The sequence below is a fragment of the Anomaloglossus baeobatrachus genome, chromosome 1 (genome assembly GCF_048569485.1).
Source record: "Anomaloglossus baeobatrachus isolate aAnoBae1 chromosome 1, aAnoBae1.hap1, whole genome shotgun sequence".
Classification (NCBI taxonomy): domain Eukaryota; kingdom Metazoa; phylum Chordata; class Amphibia; order Anura; family Aromobatidae; genus Anomaloglossus; species Anomaloglossus baeobatrachus.
In genome coordinates, this window is record NC_134353.1 from 214,915,920 (window position 1) to 214,936,476 (window position 20,557).

Sequence of the window (20,557 nt, forward strand, 5' to 3'; positions counted from 1 at the left end):
GTTCAATAGTTAATGACTGTACTGTCCAAATGTCACAGGACCCTTGAAGCCTGTGACTGGAAACATCAGACAAGTGACTGGAACATTGCTTCATCAAAAGCGGTTTGTAGTGGAACAATAGGGTCCCAGGAGGCCAATAATCTTCCATTTGTTGTTTTATGAGACCTTATGCCAAATCTTCCTAAGAGTTTAAAGGGGTTGTATGGCACTGATGACTTCTGCATCAGGAGTCGAGTGACAATGATGACATTGCTTTCCCAGATTTCGTGCACTTGTCCTATTTCTTACAATTTCTTTAAACCCCTTAACGACCACCGATATGCTTTTTAAGAGCGGCTTTTTCACTTCTAATGATTAAGTGAATAGCGCCACAATGAATAAAAAAATCTTGTGGGTGACAGCTGACACCCTGTGGCATCAGACCTGACCCCCGACCGCTTTTGAAACCAATCAAGGTTGATTAACAAGAGGGTTAGAAGATGCCCTATAATGTCATCTGATCAGCCCAGGGTACGGTTGTGTGATCCTGCTATAAGCAGAGTCTAACAGGCACATTCAGACACTCATGTACTGCAGTACACGAGCATTGCAGTGCATCAGACCAGTGGTCAAAGTAATAAATGTTCATGTCCTACTACAGTGAGTCTAAATGGGAAAACAAGTAAAAATATATCTAAAAGCAAAAACAAAAGAGCAAACAAATCACGAAAAGCCGTTTTGCCACTGAAAACAGTTATTGTGTTAAAACAAAAACATACACATATGGTAATTCATACTGATGTATCCAGAACAACCCAAACTAAAACTGTCAAATTATTTATTCTGTATGGGAAATACCATAAAAAAAGGTTTTCTAAAAACACCAAAAATGAATCTTTTTCATCATACTGACACACAAAACAATTTTAATAAAAAGGGATCAAAAAGTCATGTAAAAAAAAAAAATTAAAACCACAAATCATCCCACCAGAAACAAGTCTTGGTATTGCTCAAACATAAAAATTACAACTCAAGAACATGGCTATGCAAAAACAAAGTAATTTTTCTAAAATATTGTATTTTGTATGCAAAAGTAGCAAAGCATAAGAAAACAATATAAATCTGGTGTCTCTAATGGGATTGGAAGAATAAATCAGCCATCACTTTACCGCATGTTAAACTGCAAAAAAGTCTAAAAAAAAAACAAGTGAATTGCTGGATTTTCTTCACTCTGCGTTTGAATAAAAAGCGATCAAAAAAAGGTACATGCTCCAAAATGCTACCCCAAAAATCTCTAACTCATTGCACAAAAAATAAGCCCTCAACACATCTGTTTGTCAAAAAAAACAAAAAAGTTACAGCTCTCAGAATATGGCGACAAAAAAACCTATATTTTATAAAAAAAGCATTTTCACTGTAACAAAACATTAAAATAAAAATATATAAATCTGGTATTGTAATCGCACAGACTAGAAGAATAAAGCTGTCCTCTGACTAATACCGCGAGCAGTGCAAAAATAAGGCTATGTGCGCACTAGAAAAGTGATTTTTCTCAAGAAAATTTCTTGAGAAACTTCAGGGAGTTGAAGATTACCGCACCTGCGGTAAAAAAAAACGCACCAAAACCGCGGGAAAAACTCATGCGTTTTTGCCGCGGTTTTTCCGCAGGTTGGTCCCTGCGTTTTTTTATGCTGTAACTGCAATAAATAATATAGATAATCGATAGATAGACAGACAGATAATGGATAGATAATAGATGAGAAAGACCTACCGTGTTTTTCCAAAAATAAGACACTGTCTTATATTTTTTTTGCCCCCCAAAAAAGCACTAGGGCTTATTTTTGGAGGAGGTCTTATTCTTGGAGAAACATGGTTGGGGGTAAGTTTACCCCCCAAAAAAAGCAGACCCCCCCCCCACTTCCCAGGAGACTACTCACCAGACCAGGACGTCTGCGTGGTTCCAAGGTCCTCCTGTGATCTCCGGTCGGTGCTGCACACCGTCCTACCCTGCTGCTAGCTCACACACAGCAGATCTCACACACACACACACACACACACACACACACAGAGCAGATCACAGATATACACAGCAGATCACGCACAGCAGATCGCAGGCACACACAGCCAATCAGATACACACAGCCGATCACAGGCACACGCAGCCGATCGCAGATACACACAGCCGATCACAGGCACACGCAGCCGATCGCAGATACACACATCCGATCGCAGGCACACACAGCTGATCACAGATACACACAGCCGATCGCAGAAAAACACAGCCGATCACAGGCACACACAGCCGATCAGATACACACGTCCTTTCACAGGCACACGCAGCCGATCACAGATACACACATCCGATCACAGGCACACGCAGCCGATCAGATACACACATCCTATCACAGGCACACACAGCCGATCACAGATACACACAGCCGATCACAGGCACACACAGCCGATCACAGATACACGCAGCTGATCACAGATACACACATCCGATCGCAGGCACACACAGCCGATCACAGATACACACATCCTATCACAGGCACAAACAGCCGATCAGATACACACATCCTATCACAGGCACACACACACACACACATCACATCCAGCACTTACGGCAGCAGGGAATGAGAACAAGTCACGTGTCCGGCTGCAGGTCCGGTTCGTCGCGCTGCACCGCACTGCCTCTCAGGATTCTCCCGGCGAGAAGAGATTGGTGTCACTGGATGAGGTGAGTGTGTATGCGATCCGATGTGTGTGCGATCCGATGTTTCTGTGTGAGTGTGTGATTTGATGTTTGCGTGCGATCCGATGTTTGTGTGTGAGATCTGGTGTGTGTGTGTGTGATCTGATTGTGTGTGGTGTCTGTGTGTGTGTGTGTCTGTGTGTGTGTGTGTGTGTGTGTGTGTAATAGCTGATGTGTGGGTGTGCGATCACTGCAGGTCCTGCTGTTCGGCGTCTGGTGAGTGTGATTGTCGGGTGCCGCTGTCTATAATGAAGTGTCCTGCAGTATCTGTAACTTTTTTAGCTGCAGGGACACTTCATTATTGATCCGGGACTAGGGATTATTTTCGGGGGAGGGTTTATATTTAAGCCTTTCTCCGAAAATGCTGAAAATCCCTGCTAGGGCTTATTTTTGGGGGAGGTCTTATTTTTGGAAAAACACGGTATATAATGTCGCACCTCCCTGTATATTCTAAGCTGGCACCCTTTAGTGACTTTCATGTGGCACTAAAGGGTGCTTAGCCTTGTATTTAGCCAAAAAATAAATAAATTAAAAAAAAAAACGACGTTGGGTCCCCCCTATCTTTTGTAGCCAGCTAGGGTAAAGCAGACGGCTGCAGCCTGCAGACCACAGCTGGCAGCTTTACCTTGGCTGGTAATCCAAAACAGAGGGCACCCCACGCTGTTGTTTTACATTAAATAAATTAAAAGAAAAAACGTGGGGTCCCCCCAAATTGGATCACCAGCCAAGGTAAAGCGGACAGCTGTGGTCTGGTATTCTCAGACTAGGGAGGTCCACCGTTATTGGACACTCCCCAGCCTAAAAATAGCAGGCCACAGCCGCCCCAGAAGTGGCGCATCCATTAGACGTGCCAATCCTGGCGCTTTGCCCCAACTTATCCCGTTGCCCTGGTGCGGTGGCAAACTGGGTAATATATGGGGTTGATGCCAGATGTGTAATGTCACTTGGCATCAAGCCCTGGGGTTAGTGATATCAGGCGTCTATCAGATACCCGACATCACCAACCCAGTCAGTAATAAATAAAAAATAGACAACAAAAAAAGTTTTATTTGAAAAAACACTCCCCAAAAACATTCCCTCTTTCACCAATTTATTGAAAAGAACAATCAATTCCAGGTCCGGTGTAATCCAATAAGGGGGTCCCACGACGATCCATACCATAATCACTGTCCCAGTCAATGAAGAACAAAATGTTCCCCATTGGCTGGGAGAGTAGTGCAGTGACCTGAGCTAACATCAATAGGTCAGCCCAGGTCACTGCAGGGGATGACGAGCGCTGCTGTCAGGAGGTTAGATGAGATCATTACCTGCAGTGACGATCTCCTGCTCTCCTGACGTCAGCGCTGTCACTGACTTCTATGCCCGCCGTGTTCTCAGCAGTATCGCGAGAGCCCGTGACATCACCGCTAGTAACAGTCTCGGGCCGCCCGCGAGACGGGCATAGAAGGCAGTGACAGCGGTGACGTCAGGAGATCGTCACAGCAGGTAATGATCTCATCTAACCTTCTGACAGCAGCGCTCGTCATCGCCGCGGCTGCCAGCACTGTAGGGCAAAACGCAGGCAGTGATGAACATTAACGCAGGTAAACTGCGGGTATACTGAAGGTATACCGCACATCATTTGCTACCTGCGGTATACCCGCGGTATTTGGCGATTACATTACAGTGAATGGAGTGCAATACCGCAGGTACCTGCGGAAAAGAAGAGAAATGCACATTTTCTCAAGAAATTTTCTCAAGAAATTCTGCAGAAAGAATTTTTTTGAGAAAAAAACGCAGTGTGCGCACAGCTATTTTTTTTTTCCCATAGGTTTTGCTGGGAAATGTCTGCAGAAAAATTACAAACATTTCTCAAGAAATTTCTGCAGCAAAACCGCGGGTAAAAACGCAGTGTGCGCACAGGGCCTAAGAACTATTCTGTCTATTTGTTCATTCTACCTCCCAAAAATCAGAATAAAGCTCGCCACATCAGGGATTCCATATGAAAAAAAAAAACGATTCAGACAAAACCCCCTGACAGAACTACTCACTTTAATGAGTTGGACAGAGGCACTTTGGACTCAGTCTGGGCTCTGTTCTGGCAATGTCCAATCATTTTAGGCATCTATTTAGCACACAAGTGTGGTTGACCACAGTTCTGTGCACACGTAAAAAGATGGATATCTCCAGAACAGATGCCAAATGGAGTCCATAGTGTCTTCATCTGCCTCATTATAATGACTGATTCCATCAGGGGTTTGATCTGAATCGCATTTTTGTAGAAATTACATGAAACTTCAACGTAAGTGCTCAAGAATGTGATCCCAGCCTTATACTTGAAGCAATTAAAAAAATGTGTCCGACAATGTTACCAATCAAAACTCTAAATAATCCCGCACAAAACCAGTCCCCACTCAGGTCTGTCATCTGTCACTGGAAATATAGGGGTTCCCACATTACTGGTAAAACCAAGACTCTGGAAAAGCGATTGCTACTACACCATCAAATAAAATCCAGTGAAATCTGCACAATCAAATCCAAATGCCCCCTCCTTCTGAGCCATACTGTGTCTAAGCCACAGTAAGCAGCCACATATTTAGCATTACTATAAGGCCCCTTTCACACGTCAGTGATTCTGGTACGTTTGTGCTTTTTTTTAAACTTACCAGAATCACTGACATACTCAGACCCATTATAATGAATGGGTCTGCTCACACATCAGTGATTTTTCACTGCACGTGTCTCCGTGCGGCGTACCCGCGTGTCCGTGATTGCCGCACGGAGACATGTCAATTTTTTTCTGGCATCACTGATGTCCCACGGACCACGCAGTGGTGTGGTCCGTGAAACACGTGCCAGAAAAAAACATGCTTTTAAAATAAAAATCATTTTTACTCACCCGGCTCCAGCGATGTCCTCTGCAGCCCGTGCAGCTTGCTGCTTCTGAGCTGGCTCATTACTGCCGCGCATATTCATGATGCACGACACAGTCGACCCGGAAGCAGCTGCCGCGGGAGCGATCCGCACCATGGAGACCGGGAGCGCGCACAGGTGAGTTAATCTCTAAGTGAAATCACGGGCCACGGAGAACGGAGCCCGGATTCCACTTAGACAACCCACGTGTGCCGTAATTCATGGCACACGGAGGGACATGTGCGTGTTTTACACGCCAGTGAAAAACGTCAGTGTTTTTCATTGACGTGTGAAACGGGCCTAAGAGGGAGAGCGCAATTAAAGGGAGCCTGTGAGATCCGCTATGCCCTCCAACCTAGCAGTATTCATACCTGTATGCTGAAATTCCCTGCCCAATGCATATCACCATGTTCAAGCTTCAGAGAGGCGCACTGCACATGATCTGGAGTGCAGAAGTTGTTTCTCCGATCGTGTGCAATGCGCCTAAATGAAGCCGGGAAGTGAATACCTGGCTTCTGAGGCACATTAATGCTACCAGATTGAGCCGCGCACATGCTCAAGATTTCCAGGTGATGGCAGCTCATGGGAATCATGTTATCACACTCACAGGGGTGTAATAACACTGAAAAAGGGCTGATTAGTCTAGAGAAACAATGTTCATTGTCTAGTCAAGGCCTTAATTAGCATAGGAAGAGCACAGTTTATAAGTCTTTTTTTTTTTATAAACATTGATATGAGTAAATGGCATTATACAGAGCTGTTTAGGCAGCAAATTTTGGCATAGTAGTGTGATTTCTGCTGGGTTGGAGGGCATAGGGGACCTGATACTGCATGACTTCAGAAGCACAAACTGGGAACAATATATGGGCATTAAACTGGAATATTTGTAAAGCACAGTATGGATGTTACAAAATAGTCACTGCAGCAGAATTCAGTAAGAGGTGCAATTTCTACAATTGGGTCACTTTTGTTTTTTTTCTGCATTTCGGGCACCTTAGAGGCTCCACATATCTCGACCACAAACTATTTTAGCAAAATCTATGCTGCTAAAGCTATAAAGTGTTCCTTTCTTCTCAGCTCTGACTACGTATGGGGTATCATTGCGCTTGATAGAAATTTTGTAACAAATTGTGGGGTTCCTTTTTCTGTTATCTGTTGTGTAAATGACAAATTTGGGGCTGAAACAACTTTTTACCAGGGGGAAAAAATGATATTTTCACATCCACATTTTAAAAAGTTCTGTGATGGAACCCGTAGGTGCTTATGCTCTACACACCCCTAGATGAATTCCTTGATGGTATAGTTTCCAAAATGGGATCACTTCTGGGGGTTCCTGCTGTTTTCGTACCTCAGGGGCTCTGCAAATGAGTCATGGTGACTGCAATCTATTCCCGATTTTATATTCCAAATGTCACTTCTTCTTTTCCGAACCCTTCTGTGCGTCCAAACAAAACGTTAGACTGCATGTGGAGTATCACCATGCTCAGAAGAAATTGGACAACAAATAGTGGGTCCACTTTTTTGTTTTACCTATTACAAAAGTGAAAAGTCTGGGGCTAAAGTAACATTTTTGTGAAAAAAAAAATGACATTTTCAATATGACAATCTAATGTTAGTAAACTCTCTGTAGTACCTGCGGATTCAACATGCTCACAATATACCTGGATAAACTCCTTGAGGGGTGAAGTATCCAAAATGGGGTTACTTGTGGAGGGTTTTTGCTTTTAAGCACCTTAGGGGTCTTGCAAATGTGACATGGTGCCTGCAATCTATTTCAGCCATATTTTTATGTTTTAACATTCAAATGTTGCTCCTTCCCTTCCAAGCCCTGTCGTTTGCACAAACTAAGGTTTCTGACCACGTGTGGCAAATAAGCGTGCTTAGAAGAAATGGGGTAACAAGTTGTAGAGTCCTTATTCTCATACTATACCTGTTAAGTGATCAAATTGGGGCTAAAGCAACATATTAGAAGTAACATTTTTTTTTTCCATTCCACTTTACATTAATTCCTCTGTAGCACCAGAATGGTTAAAAAAAATGTCCTGACCAGGGGCATGGCCTGAAGCTACTGCTGAATGGAAGCACAGTTCTGAGCTCTTGCTGTTAGAATTCTCTCAAGCTACTTCAAAGAGATTTTTTTTTTCCCAAATATGAGTCTGAACTTTCCTAGATTTAGTGGACCCTTCTACAGCCCTGTAGATTACAATAATGCCACTTAACAAATAGAAACTGGCACCAGTTGTAGGCAAACACTGACCAGTCACATGCGGTCCCTGACTTCCCCTAAGTCTCCAGTACCAGCACACAAGTTACAGCTACCTGATCTTGAAGCAATGATCCTGAACTGGAAGACCAGATGCATCCACAGTTTGCCACTGGGAGAATATAATTCCCCATTCAAAAGAAGAACTCCCATCAGCTAGGAGATGAGGATCCCTCCATTTGTTTCAAGATTTCACAACCTCAAAGCATTCCTAGAAATGGCGGATCCAGTAACTCCAGCATCTGGATCCAGTTGCAAGAAATTTCAGCACACTAATAGGTAAGGAGCCTGCATAGCGGGTACTCTGAAACTGACATCACCTATGCCAGAGCAAAAGCTGGTCCCTGCCAAACGACAAGCATGGGAGACCAACAATCCCCAGCAAAGACAGTCAGTCTCTCAGATACGCAATGCTGGCATCAAGCCTCAGAGTAAGACCTCTGGTGATCCTGTCATTCGATGCAGGAATTCCCAGCTCCCTCAGAAAGCATCCCTGCAGTGAACAATCGCGGATCCCAGGGCACTCAGTGCTGCAATATTCACCCATATTAATGAGAGCAGGGACTCTCCGCTTCACTAGAAGTCCCTGCAATCAGAGGTCGCAGATGGCAGAGCATACGGCACCCCGATAATGATGGATGCTAAGGATAGCAGGGACTCACCATTTTATCAGAGTCCCTGCAATCACAGTCTGCTGCCTCATGTGCACAGAGACGCACTTTCAAAGCTATTGTTGCATATGACAATCAGCAGGAACTCCCAGTCTCATAAGACGTCACTGTGATGTGAGAGCACTGCAGTGTATAAACCCACAAAACCAGCCAATGATAATACTGCCTATATTACATCTAATATTGCAGAAGCTAAACACTCTAATTATAATAATGGGCAAGGTTTAATGCAAACCTAGGAATTATTCCCATCACTTACTCAGGTGAATGTTATTACATATATGATCCCTGAAAATAGGCTTCTAAAGGCTGATATGGTAATAATTGTTGGAACCCGTTCCGGGATAGGTATGGGGAATACACTGAATTCTCAAAGGATTAATACCATTCACTTCAAGGAGTCAACAGAATTAGAGGACTCTATTGAAGATGTGTTAAATACACGTATGTCATTCACCTGGAATAAACAAAAGAACTAGAGCGTGATTCATGGAATATTAAAGGGGCAGTAGCCTTTCTATATGATGACTCATGTGAGGATTCTGAGGACTACTCCCCTAACATTAGTCCACTTAAACAGAGCTTTAGTATGGACAACAAAAATTCTTTGGAGCACGCATATGAAATAAAAAGGGCTCAATTTCAGAACCTAGATTTGGTTGAACCTGGCCTTACATCTTCAAAGAGGGTCTTATGTAATCTGATCACATCATCTATCAACGCCTTAGAGAATAATCGCAACAAAAGGTTTGACAGCCTACAAATATCGTTCCAAGAAGTCAAAGAGGAAGTGTTAGCAACAGAAAGAAAAAGTTGACACTGTTGCAACTAGACAGGACACACTCCCTTAAAGAGTAGATTAAATCTTTAAAAACCAAGATCACCAATCTCGAGGATCGAAATAGTTGAAAAAACCTAAACATTGGCAGAATCCCTTAGAATATTCTCAAGAACAGACTATTTAAATACTTAAATGCTTCAAGCAACTATTCTGTCGGCAAACAACTTAGACCTTACCATTGATAGGGCACATAAGCTGCAAAAGCCTAGCCTAGCTTTATTCCCAAAGATGCTCCTAGGGATGTGATATTGAGATTTCATTTTTTTCTCTATAAAATAACAATTTATGGGATATATAAGGAAGAACAAGCATATTCTCACTCCATTTGAGACCCGCAACACACATCCATTTAATTTGTACGTGTGCGGTACGTATTTTCACGTACCGGAGACACGTACACACGGAGACCCATGTTGTTCTATGGTAGATGGCACACACACGTAAAATCACACGCAACGTGTGTCCATGTGATAAGTACGTGTGTGCGCTTTTCTACACGGACAACATGTCCGGTTTTGGCCGGCATCACGCAGGCACGGACCCGCTAAAGTCTATGGGTCCGTGCCTGCACGGACCGCACACGGAGTATGTCTGTGTTCAGCACGTTTCGTGCGTGTGCGTTTTTACACTAGCGATCTTATTTATTTATTTTTTTTAAATTAAATTCAGTATACTTACCTTTTTTTCTGCTGTTCTCAGTCATACTTACATTGGCGCTCGGTTTTACTCTTCCCTCGGCTCATACCGCTCCCCGATCACCAGCGCGGCGAGGAACAGCTGTGCAGAGAATACGCGGCAACAATTACTTTGAAAATGCCGGCCGCTCATTAATCAATCTCGTATTCCCTGCTTTCCCCACCCACCGGCGCCTATGATTGGTTGCAGTCAGACACGCCCCCCACGCTGATTGACAGCTGTCTCACTGCACCCAATCACAGCAGCCGGTGGGCGTGTCTATACTGTGCAGTAAAATAAATAATTTAAAAAAACGGCGTGCGGTCCCCCCCATTTTAATACCAGCCAGATAAAGCCATACGGCTGAAGGCTGGTATTCTCAGGATGGGGAGCCCCACGTTATGGGGAGCCCCCCAGCCTAACAATATCAGTCAGCAGCCGCCCAGAATTGCCGCATACATTATATGCGACAGTTCTGGGACTGTACCCGGCTCTTCCCGATTTGCCCTGGTGCGTTTGCAAATCGGGGTAATAAGGAGTTTTTGGCAGCCCATAAGTCCTAGATTAATCATGTCAGGCGTCTCCCCGAAATACCTTCCATGATTAATCTGTAAGTGACAGTAAATAAACACACACACACACACACGAAAAAATCCTGTATTAGAAATAAAAAACACAAACATATACCCTGGTTCACCACTTTAATAAGCCCAAAAAAGCCCTCCATGTCCGGCGTAATCCAGGATGATCCAGCGTCGCATCCAGCTCTGCTGCATGGAGGTGACCGGAGCTGCAGAAGACACCGCTGCTCCTGTCACCTCCACGCAGCTAATGAAGGCAATAGCGTGATCAGCTGAGCTGTCACTGAGGTTACTCACGGCCAACGCTGAATACAGCTGATCGCGCTATTGCCTTCATTAGCTGTCACTAATCATTGTCATTTACTGTCACTTACAGATTAATCATGGAAGGTATCTCGGGGAGATGCCTGACATGATTAATTTAGGACTTATTGGCAGCTATGGGCTGCCAAAAACTCCTTATTACCCTGATTTGCCAATGCACCAGGGCAAATCGGGAATAGCCGGGTACAGTCCCAGAACTGTCGCATATAATGTATGCGGCAATTCTGGGCGGCTGCTGACTGATATTGTTAGGCTGGGGGGCTCCCCATAACGTGGGGCTCCCCATCCTGAGAATACCAGCCTTCAGCCGTATGGCTTTATCTGGCTGGTATTAAAATGGGGGGGGACCGCACGCCGGTTTTTTTAATTTATTTATTTATTTTACTGCACAGTATAGACACGCCCACCGGCTGCTGTGATTGGGTGCAGTGAGACAGCTGTCACTCAGCATGGGGGGCGTGTCTGACTGCAATCAATCATAATTTTAAGGAATAACGTTTGGAACTCCATTCTATGTCTGAACTGGGTGCAAAAAACCTAAAAAACATCACTATGGGGAGATAAGGTATGCACACCAGTGACTATGGAAGGGGAATACATGGAATAGCAGAAACTGCTGTGTGAATACTGACATGAAAAATTCAATAGCTATTTGTAAGAATGAAATGTGAAAAATGGAACCTGCATTACTGCCATGAATATATGAATAAAGAGAAATTTAGCTACTGAATTGATCAATGCAGAAGAGCCCCAACACTACGCCAAAGTATTTCTCTACGTTGGGGTCCCTAGCTTGTGTGTGTCCTCTCATGCAGTTAAAAAACTTACCGTGTATGGGACGCTGAGACCCAGGCTATATATACGATGTGGATTGGCAATAGGTGTGTAAGGGGAGGGTTCACAAACGAAAAACTACTAACATTAAGGAATAACGTTTGGAACTCCATTCTATGTCTGAACTGGGTGCAAAAAACCTAAAAAACATCACTATGGGGAGATAAGGTATGCACACCAGTGACTATGGAAGGGGAATACATGGAATAGCAGAAACTGCTGTGTGAATACTGACATGAAAAATTCAATAGCTATTTGTAAGAATGAAATGTGAAAAATGGAACCTGCATTACTGCCATGAATATATGAATAAAGAGAAATTTAGCTACTGAATTGATCAATGCAGAAGAGCCCCAACACTACGCCAAAGTATTTCTCTACGTTGGGGTCCCTAGCTTGTGTGTGTCCTCTCATGCAGTTAAAAAACTTACCGTGTATGGGACGCTGAGACCCAGGCTATATATACGATGTGGATTGGCAATAGGTGTGATCAATTCAGTAGCTAAATTTCTCTTTATTCATATATTCATGGCAGTAATGCAGGTTCCATTTTTCACATTTCATTCTTACAAATAGCTATTGAATTTTTCATGTCAGTATTCACACAGCAGTTTCTGCTATTCCATGTATTCCCCTTCCATAGTCACTGGTGTGCATACCTTATCTCCCCATTGCAATCAATCATAGGCGCCGGTGGGTGGGGAAAGCAGGGAATACGAGATTGATTAATGAGCGGCCGGCATTTTCAAAGTAATTGTTGCCGCGTATTCTCTGCACAGCTGTTCCTCGCCGCGCTGGTGATCGGGGAGCGGTAAGTATGAGAGAGGGCTGCTAACTTCAGTCACTCGGGGGATTAGCGGTCACTGGTGAATCCTTCACAGGTGACCGCTAATCAGTACGCGGCACACAGACAGAGCCGCGGCATGACAATGAAGTCGGGTGAAGTTCACCCGAGTTCATTCTCATCGCGCAACTTTGTCTGCTGTCAGCCGACATGTATCAACGACATTGTGCAACACACAAATGGACATTCCACACGGACATTCCACGTACACATACACGGGCATTTTACACACAGACACTGACATTTTACACGTACACACGGCTCGCATACGCCATCACACGGATGCCATACGTACCGGAGAAACGCCCCAAAAAAACGGAACACGGACCCGAAAAACGTACCGTGTCACACGCACGTGTTTTTTGCGGAAGTGTGTTTTAGGCCTGAGAACTTGAAGGTCTTTGCGGACTTTTCTCTTGAAACTGTCAAGGCAAGGAAAAATTTGGTGGAGATGTCATCATCTCTCCCTGCCAGAAATATTCTCTAAATATGGGAATTCTGGATCAAGATGCTAATCTCACACAATGGCAAAACCTTTATCAATAAGTATTCAGAAGGACATCAGTTCTTGGAAACCTAAAAGATTCACAGGAAAAGAATCTCCCCACCCCCACCCCCCCATGGTGCCCTGCTGGACAAGGGGATATACACTGAACTATAGTTTGTAAAGGTTCTATTGTGGTTTATTTTATAATTATGCCTTCTGGTGTTAATCTCTAATTTTTATTTAGGATAAAATTGCAGTTATGTTGGACTTTTTGTTTCCCCAATTCTTTTTTGTAGTCTGTGGACTTTTTTTTTCGTGTTTTTTTTTTTTCTTGAATTCACCCCTGGGCTTCTGAGCATTTATTAATGTCTGGACAGGCTACAATGTTACTAATTTTATGTTACTTGTTGACTGCTTTAGTTTCAGATTGCCATTATTGGAACTTACCTTTATCTTTTTAAAGTTATAAGTAGTGTCTTATGGTATATGCTTTATTTTTCTGCTTTGTTTTTGCATTTATTTAGAGTTTTAAAAGTGACGGTCAAGTTTCTATCCCTCAATGTCAAAGGACTGAATAGTACTTTGAAGAGGCATTTGGCATGGAAGGAAAAAGCTCTAATGCAGATGTTATTGGAGGCCAACTTTTCTACAACCAAAAACCCAAAATTTGCCCACAAAAATTCCCTATATATTCTCTTTTTTTCTACGGAGAAGAAAAAGGCAGGAGAGATCACGGATATAAAAGATTCTGTAGCAATCCACTTTATTTCTGAGATTTCAGATAAAAGCAGCAGGCAACATGTGCTAGTGTGCAAGAACAACAATGAATGCACATTAGCTAATAATAACGCACCTAATAGAGTCCAAATATAATTTCTTAAACTACTAAAAAATATCGAAAGAATTCAAAAAGGAGACCTTATACTATTTGGAGACTTTAATATCATTCTGGACCAGAGCCTAGATATCACATCGACATCCTAATAATCAACTTATCATTCAGTTCCTTTCAAACATTCAACTTTCTAAATTAAAAAAAAAAACAACTTTTGGCATTGAATGTTTAATTTAACTGAAAAGAGGTTAGTTTCATCATATCCAAAGTAAAAAAAAAATAAAGCGCCTAGTCCCGACTGATTTCCTAATGAATATTAAAATTTAACAACCTTCCATCCCTCTCGTTAGTTAATATGTTTAATTACACTGCTAATGAAGCAGTATTCCCTAAAGAAACTCGCCAAGCAATGATAATGGTCCTGCCTAAGCAAGGGTGCAATCTTATAACTACGTCAAATTATAGGCAAATTTCTTTACTAAATTCTGATACACAAAATTACGATAAACTGATATCTTACAGGCAATTGATACAATCTGATCAGGTTGGATTCGTATAAGGAAGACACACATCAGGTGGTACAAGATGGATATTGGACTTAATTTTCCTAGTAAAAAAAGACAGAATGCCCACCTTAATGCTTTCTATATATGCAGAAAAAGCTTTCGATCTTATTCATTGGGGGGTATACATTCACAACATTATCCAAATTCGGATTTGAAGGTACAATGTTTAATTCGAATCCAGCTCTACTAACCCATCAGCTGGAGTGCTGGATAATTAATTGTCTTTCAATCAATTTTGAAATATCTAATGGAGTTCGTTAAGGATGTCCACTTACCCCAGTACTCTTTTCCTTAATCAAGAGAACCCTTGGCCGAGTCTATAAGACTGAATTCCTTTAACTAAATGAGAGATAAAAATGAAAGGTGTCTCTATTAACAGCAGAGAATATAAAGTGGGAATGTTTGCTGATGATACTATAATCTCTACGGTTGAACCACTACCGTAAATTCCTCGTGGAAATTACCAAATGATCTAATTTGTTTTTGTGTAATACTTTAAAGTAAACCTGGTTAAATCTAAAATTTAGGATTTCTTTGTAGATGATGTATTGAAAAGCTTAAAAAAGAATTTCCTTACAGTTGGGAAAACAATTCCATTTCATATCTGGGCATCAAATTGACTAGTCCCAGATCAGAAATAATGGAAGTAAATTTATCTGAGATCCATAACAAAAGGCAAAATAATATAACAAATATCAAAAAGAACGAATCTTCCTGGGTAGGGAAAATGATCCTTTATAAAATATGCATTCTCCTAAAACTATATGAATGGTATGAATAACCTAGACACATTTAACAATTTCTTAACGCTAAAACAGACCTTTATTTTGCCAGACGAGGAACTATATAACTCAAAATATCTGTTTGTAAGAGACAGATGGAGTTTATCTCTTATACAAGACTTGAATAATAATAGTAAAAAAAAAAAATCTTGGAAAAGAGATCATTTACTTTAATCTCAACTCTAACACAACCTTTTTAAATCCTCCATGCACAGTTAAATAGGAAAAGGATCTAAAAATGGAATTTCACCAGAAAATTCGAAGAAAGCTTTGAAATACACACATGCCTCCACACATCCGTCCTTCTTCAAGTTGTTGACTAGGTGATATTACACTTCTGTTACACTGCTCTCTGCTTTCGCAAGTTAATGAGACTTATATTGAAGAGAATCTCATATCCAAGTGAATATCATATTTTCTGGGATTGTCCCCTAATACCTTACCTATGGAAATAAGTTTTTGTATTTTTAGGAAAATCATAAAATCGAAAGTTGTCCTTGTTACCCATCTCCCGCCACTGTAATTGTAACTAGATGATTTCCTTCATATGTCTCAATATATGATTCACCTGTTTCTAGCGACAAAGGTTTCACTAATTTCCAACTGGAAACAATCTTTGATTCCTTCACTTGAAGACATAATTGATAAAGTATCAACTCAATGTTTTTGAACTTGCACAACTGATTAAGGCTGCTTTCACACATCAGTTTTTTGCCATCAGGCACAATCCAGCAAAAACATGAAAAACTGATCCGGCGTCTGTTGCAGCCGGATACGTTTTTTCCCCCATAGACTTTCATTTGCACCGTATTGTGCCAGATGGCCTTGCGTTTAATCCGTTTTTTGCCAGATCCGGCAACATTTACTTGTCTGGCGGCCAGATGAAACGTTGAAGTGAACATTTTTGTGTCCGGCAAAAAAAATGGATCGCGCCAGATCCGGCGCCATATGGCGTGTTTTATAATGTAAGCCTATGGACGCCGGATCCGTTTTTTTGAACTGAGCATGCTCAGAATAACACCGGATCTGTCAAACTGAAGGAACTGATGGAAAAAACTGATGAAACTGATCCGTTTTTTTTTTTTTTTTGCCGGATCCGTCGCATCAGTTTTTTCACCGGATCGTGCCTGGTGCCAAAAAAACTGATGTGTGAAAGCAGCTTAAGAACAACACTTTCCATCAATATGACACCAAATTGTCTCTATGGAATAAGGAATGCCCTCCTAGAACGAATGCCTCTGTTCCAAATACTATACTACTCTAAAGACAAAGAAAATATCTTGTGTTACTCAATTTCTTTTAATTTATAGCTGTCAGTTTACTTAGTTTTGACATAATTATTGTATTGTACAATGCTCAGTTGATTTATCTGTTCCTCTCCCTTTTCATGTTCCATACCCCTTTCTCTCATTGTTTTCTTTCCTTCCTCCTTCTCCCCCGAATACCCTTCCCTCCCTTAACCACCTTCCTTCCTTTTTTTTAGCAACTATTATTCAACTATTTAAAGGACCATTTATAGTGTTCTATGCTACTGAATGGTAATGTATCCGTGTGCCTTCCGTTTTTCTCTCACACCCATAGACTTGCATTGGCAAATCTCATGTGATGTTTACGAAGCCATACGCAGCATGCTAACATGTTTTCCTCAGAACGATTACAGATGAGGAAAACTTGCAGATGGACACTACCTCATTGAATAATATTGGTGTGCGTGAAATCCGATTTTTTTTTTTTTTTTTTTTATCCAACTAAACTTGTCTGTATTAAACGCAAGTGGGAGCGAGGCCAAACTCTTTTACCTCATTAGTGAATGGATCCATCGGGGCTTTCATCTGATTCGCATATTATGGAGATGTACATGGAAACTCTAATGTATGAGCTCAACATAGAGCACAGGATAAATGTGAGCTGATCCAAAAATTTCTGTACCCTAAATTGCCATCAATAACATTCAACTCAACCCATAAAAACCCACTCGGGTCCATCATCTATTAACGGAAATACAGGGGGCTTCCATGTAACTGGTAGTACAAAGGCTCTGGAAAAGTGCTATGGCTCCCCCAAAGCAGAAATCCATCAAACTCTGCATTCCCAAATCAAAATAAAAAAATCCTTTTTTAGTGCCACAGTGTGCCTAAACCACATTTAGCTTTCACATGTTTGGCATTACTGTAGTGAGAAGAGCCCACTTAATTTAAGGGGATCTGGGAACGATCTATGGCCACTGCAACATACTAGATACTACAATGTACTGGAGACACTACAATGGCAGATTTCCTTTTCCAATCAGCAACATCCATTGCTGCTTGTTTCTGGAAAACACCCATGGAGTCAAAATCATCACTGCAACTGTAGAAAAATTCATATAGGTGTGTAATTTCCACAATGGGGTCACTTTAACCCTAGAACGCGCAAGCATAACAATCTACCATAGAAAACAAATGACCTAGCAGGCCTGTGAGGCCCCAGATATGCGTTCTAGGGTTAATGGAATTCTGCTCTTCTGACACTTAGGGGCTCTGTACAGTATATGGGCTCCAGAAACTATTGTATGAAAATTTGTACTCCAAGAGCCAAATAGCGCTCCTTCCCTCCTGAATCTCACTATATGGCTAAGCAATAATGTACAGATGTAAAAATGTAATTATTTTTTTCTCGCCATCCAATGGTAAAAAAATTCTGTTACACACCTGTGCTGTCAATATATCGACTGCACCCCTAGATGAATTCACTGAATGGTGTAGTTTGTAAAATGAGGTCACTTATGGGGGGTTCTGTTGTTCTGGCACTTCAGGGGCTTTTCCAATGTGACATGGCATCCACAAAACATAACAGCAAAATCTCCGCTCCAATATGATGCTCCTTCCATTCTGAGCTTTATACTGTGCCTCAAAAGTTTTTGTTTTTTTAGATCACATATAGGGTATTGATGTTCTCAGGAGAAATTATGTAACAAATTATATAGTTTGCTTTCTCCTATTAACCCTTTACCTGAAGTCACTTACCTGAGTGACATCACTGCTGATTGCTGAGGCTCAGTCTCTGTCTGAAGTCCATAATAGGCAGTCATTTTCTATGCCCCCCCCCGCCGTCACTTCAGATGTAGCAGAGATGGCACCATCGTGGAACCTTGTGTGGATTGTGTCATACCTTCGGGAGTATTTTTGGGGTTAATAAAGTGCTGAAAAAGCGTGCTTTTTTGTCTTTTATTTGAAATAAGACTTTTTTGGTGTTTATCTTTTTCTTTTCACTTACAGATTAGTAATGGGGGTCTCATGTATATGCCTGCCATTCCTAATCTAGCGCTTAGTGCGAGCAGTGAGCTGTGATTAACCCTTATTACCCAGATTGCCACTGCACCATGGCAATCGGGAAGTGCTGGTTTAAGTGCTGGGACTGTCACATCTAATGGATACAACCACTCTGGGCAGCTGCAGGCTGCTATTTTTAGGCTGGGGGGGCAATAACCATGGGTCTCCCCAGCCTGGGAATACCAGCCCCCAGCTGTTGGGCTTTATCATGGCTGGGTATCAAAATTGTGGGCAGAACTGCACGATGTTTTTTAAGTTATTTATTTAAATCCTTTTGTAAAAAGGCGCGCCACATGCAGTTCCTTTTATTTTGATATACAGCCAAGATAAACACACGGCTGAGGGCTGCAGCCTGTAGCCGTATGCTTTATCTATGCTGGGTATCATCATATGAGGAGACCCTATGCCAATTTTTATTTATTTTTATGTTACAATGTAGACCCGCAGACAAGGTCTGTGATTGTAAGCATCAGAAACTCTGCCACTCAGCATGGGGGCACGTCTGACTGCATCCAATAACAGACACCAATGGGTGGGGAAAGCAGTGCATATGCAATGATGGTAAGGAGCGGCCCTGGAAGTGAGCAAGAATCCAGGAAGCAGTTTCAGCCTTGCTGGAACCTTAGTAAGTATACTGCGCTTGCTTTATTATTTTTTCTTTATTTTTTTGTACTACCCGAGTTCCGGATCATTAGCCCAAGCCTGGCACTTGGGTACGTTTGAAACCGCACAGATCCAGACTTTTACAGTCCAGGTCTGCCCGTCACTAGTCACTTGTGCCTTTTGATGACTCCGCTGGCAGGGGTTCAATGGCCCATCCACCTGCCCCAGCAGTGGAAGAGACTGAGTGCACTGATGCTCATCCAATTCTTGTGTTGGAGGATCAGTACATGGGAGGGCGAGTGCACACTGTCAGCTGACCACCACAGCACATCTCTGAGGATGAAGAAATACAGGTGCCAACTGCTGCGGTTTTCGGCAATGTGCAGATTGGCAAGGAGGGCAGGAGTGAGGAGTGGGTGGAAGATGATGCAGGGATGATGAGGTCTAGACCAGACAACTACAAATATACATACCGCTGCACTCTAAAATGCTAACCTTGAATAAATTAACTCTGGTATTATATTACTGCTATAGAAATATTTGAAAAAAGAGATGCTTAGCTTATGTATTGGCCAATGCATGTGAGCCTGGTAGCCCTAACAAAGTGATTTTATCACCACCAGCAGCAGTGTCACCGAGCATCTACACACCGTCCCATGGAAGTGTTCAGCTGTACCTCTCCCAAACCCTGGAGAGAAAGAGGAAATACCCCCGTATCCACCCACGAGCCCTGACCCTGAACACAGCATTTCAAAATTCCTTGCCTTTTAAATGCTGCCATTATGGCTGGTGTGGAAGGACAGTTTTAAAAAAACTGATATAGGTGGCTGTCCTGCAGACATTGTTTAAAGCTGCCACTACTTTTATACGTGGGCCATCCCTGCCCTGCACACACATGTTGTGGACCACATCAGGTGAGCACTGAACAATGCCATCAGTGGCAAGGTCCACATAAACTTCGATACGTGGACCAGAAAGCACGGGCAGGGATGGTATATCTTCCTAACTGCCAATTGGGTAAATTAAGTGGCGTCTAGGCCACAGGCAGAAGGCATTCTAGCGCATGCTTGACCACCACCGAGGATTGCTCGACATTTGTCTGTCCAAGTTGCCTCCTCCTCCTACTCCACTTTCTCCACCGCCTTTTCATCTGGTCAGAGTAAGTGCGGCTTTGCACATTGCGACATTGCACGTGCGATGTCGGTGGGGTCAAATCGAAAGTGACGCACATCCGGCGTCGCAGTCGATATCGCAACGTGTAAAACCTTTTTGATATGATGAACGAGCGCAAAAGCGTCGTTATCGTATCATCGCTGC